Raw genomic sequence first — 3,375 nt, 5'->3', positions numbered from 1 at the left:
AGAGAAGGAAATGAACACACCGTTAGCATGTGGCTCAGGTCAGTGGGTAAGTTCGAGACGATGCTGAATTGATCTTGAGTCTCTTAACTCTAAGCTGCAACCGTATCAAGCAGACGTGTTTAGGAAAACTCTTTCCATATATACACATGTGTATTTCTGGAGGGCGCATGCACTTGCTCTTGTGGGACAGAGAGACCGAGGGAGAGGGAAAAAGCACCCTCAGTGGGCATGGTCACAATCCTTTCTCCCTTTCTCCATTCTGCTGGGAATCTGGGAAAACATAAACACATGCCCAGCATTTTCTCAAGTTCCACTGGCTGAGTCATGGTTGGCCATGCGGGATTTGGCTCTCTTAACCACGAGGTTGTGGGCTAGCCTGTAGGAAAACTGTCTTTAAAAGAACAAATTTTATAGAGTAAAATAGTAGGCCCTATGAATAGTTCATATTTAGAATATGAAGGATTATTTGAAAACTTTAGAAATATCAAATAATAAAAAGAAATGGAAAATATTTTAATTGTACCCCTTATGTAAAATGCAGGTTGAGGGCTCAGCAGGTGGCATGGTGGTTAAGGCGCTGGATTCTCACATGGCTGACCATGGTTTGAATCCCAGACTTGGTGGCTTGAAAATCATGCCAGGCATGTGTGCATGTGTGCCCAAATTCCTGAGAGGAGAATGGAGAGGGAATCATAGCATGGCCATATCCCCCTGGGGCGTGATTTCGTGCTTTCCCTCTCTCTGTTTTTCTCTCTCTCTGGCAAGCACATGCATCTTATAGCAAAACAAAAACAAAAAGAAAAACAAAAACAAACAAAAAAAATTAAAAAATGCAAGTTGAAGCATCCCACCTAGAAGTGTAAATGCCAGGGAAGAGAATAAAAAAAAAAACCTAGATAAATATGGGATGGGAGGGGGTAATAAATCTTATGTGTCTTATCACTTTGAGTTTTGAGGCTCTAAATAAGATGCAGAGCATGGAGACCTCTAACAAAGTATTGCAGAGGGCCAGGGCTCAAAGTACAGTGGATATCGACGGTCACTACCTAGCCATGTGTCTCTGGACAGTAACAAGTGCTCTGAGCCTCAATTTTCTTAGCTATGACATTGGAGTCCTGCTTACCTCAGGGTGACAAGGCACTGTGCTGCTAGCCCCTCAAGCCTCGAGAACACTCTGGCCACATTCACCTCCGCTCTAGGGGAGCATGTAGCCACCCAAGTCCACGAGAGTGAACACAACTCCTATCTTACTGGAGGGAAATCCCGCTGAGAATGGCAATGGATTCATGGTGGGCTCTTCTCTTCTCTGTTTCTCATAGTGTACCCATGCCAGAGTAAACGGCAGCCTCAAACCATTGCCTGTCTCCTTACCTGTGGCTGTGAGCACTTGAAGGGGTTGCACAGTGTGTAAAAGAAGAAAAAAAAAAAACCCAGAAAGAAAAATTCCACGTTCATTGTCTATCATTGTGGAAGGCAGAGAGACTGGGAATACCTCGACTGGGAAAAGCTGTGTCCGATGTCCTTCTTGAGCTCGTTTGTCCTGTGATTGCTCGAGTTGCTGTTCCTCTCTCTGCAGATAGGAGGTGCCCTTGTTGGGAGGGCCTGTCTCCCATGTCAGGGTGCATTGCCTCTTCTTTCTGGGAGGTACATCGAATGCCTGTCGTAGAGTTAGGAAGCCACTGCTCCCTGCTCCCTTCCAGTTAATGTACTTAGAGGCCTGCTGTAAGTAACTGGAGGGGAGTATGTGGTTGGCTGGGATTATTTTTTGAGAGTAAGTATCTCAGATTGTACAGTTTTGAGGTTTAAAGAATATGTTGGGACCAGCCAGTGGCATGGCAATTGAGGCAGGTGGATTCCATGTGGCTGACTGTGCCACTCAAGTGCGGTCAGGTAGCTTGAAAAGCACACAGATGTATGGGCGCACGTGCTCAAAATCTTGAGAGGGGAAAGAATTGTGGCACTGCCATTCCCTGCTTGGGGGGTGATTTCTAACCTTTTGTTTCTGTCTCTGTCTCTGACTCTCTCTCTGGCAAGTGCATAAGGTCTAAATCAAAACTGAAAAAAAGAACAAAGAAAAAAGAATATATTGTTTAGGGTAAGATTTTTTTTTAAAGAATGATTTTATTTAAATTTATTTATTTACTTATTTTTTATTTTGATCAGAGATGGACGGAGTGAGCGAGAGAGAAGGAAAGTGAGAAAGCAAGCTGCCAGGTCTGGGATGCTAACCACAGTCAACCAGGAGTCCAGTCCCCTAACCACCACGCCATTTGCCGGCCCCGTTTAGGGCAAGTTTTAATCTGAGTCTAAGTTAATATTTTTATTTTATTTAGCCAAAGAATTGGCTTCTTTTTCCTCACCAATACCAGGCATTTAGTAGCCTCTTAATAAATAATAGCTAGTATCCACATGGTTATTATTATACATTTGTCAAGCAAGATTTTTGTTTTTTGTTTTTTGTTTTCCTACTTGATTTAAGCTTGCCTGGGGGAGCTGACTGGTTCCATTTTCCAAAGACAGTTCCCCATCCAGGTAACTCAGTGAGCAAGATACCACCAGTCCTCCACTCCCTCCACACACAAGATTCTGCCCCTGGGAGACTATCCTGCTGCAGTGGGCTGCCCACCCTTCCCTGTGTAGTTCCTTGTCTGTAATTTTCTCTGTAGAGATTATCCTTGTGTCACGTGTATACCCTGAATGTGTGTGCCTGGGCGTGGATTGCTTGCTCCATGTGCACATGTAAGTCTTATTCCCGTGTTGCTTAAGATAGAGCACCCTTCCATGGAGGTTCCAATCCAGTGCTCTGAGGCCGCAGCAGGCCCGATGTGAGTTGCGCACTTCATTGTCACGCCTGGTTGATCGTCATCAAATGCCTAATTTGCCAAATGGACTCATTTACAAAAAGTGAACTTCTTGTATCTATTCATAAAGTGTCAAGCAATTCCATGGAAAGGAACACTTTCAACCATTTTTGAAGATTTCTGGGAAGTGTTATTTGGCTGTTACGCAGTTCTGGTGTAGTTTAATTTGATGTTGGTGGCAAGCATTTCCCTGTGGCCAGGCAAAGTTGATCATATTCGGGGTTTCCGGCTTTTGGACATGCACGTTTGCAGTGTGTTTTGAGTTGTGTGTATGGTGCATATCGGGATGTCAAGGATTTTATAAACAATGAAGTGAATTTCATCAAAACATAGACAACAGTCTACTGCCTTTTGTACCTCTCCGAATTCACAAATATTTTTATCTGGCTCAACTCAAAGAATGATTTGCACATGTTTCAAAAATTTGAGAAGTGTTTAGCATCTGAAATGTGAGCCGAAAACAGAGTTGACATCCAACTTTGAAGGGCTAAACATTGCATTGTTTCATTAGCTG

The 3,375-nt window shown here is 43.6% G+C and overlaps 1 non-coding gene across 1 annotated transcript; it reads left to right on the top strand.

Annotated features, from left to right (window-relative positions):
- Positions 1-1,270: 1,270 nt before the first annotated feature.
- Positions 1,271-1,406, top strand: LOC114006431 (small nucleolar RNA SNORA42/SNORA80 family). The gene has a single exon (XR_003548139.1). It is a non-coding gene; the product is annotated as a small nucleolar RNA SNORA42/SNORA80 family (small nucleolar RNA).
- The last annotated feature ends 1,969 nt before the right edge of the window (positions 1,407-3,375 follow it).

The sequence above is a fragment of the Tupaia chinensis genome, unplaced genomic scaffold (assembly GCF_000334495.1).
Source record: "Tupaia chinensis unplaced genomic scaffold, TupChi_1.0 Scaffold147918_1, whole genome shotgun sequence".
NCBI lineage: Eukaryota > Metazoa > Chordata > Mammalia > Scandentia > Tupaiidae > Tupaia > Tupaia belangeri.
This window is presented reverse-complemented; position numbering and strand designations above follow the sequence as displayed.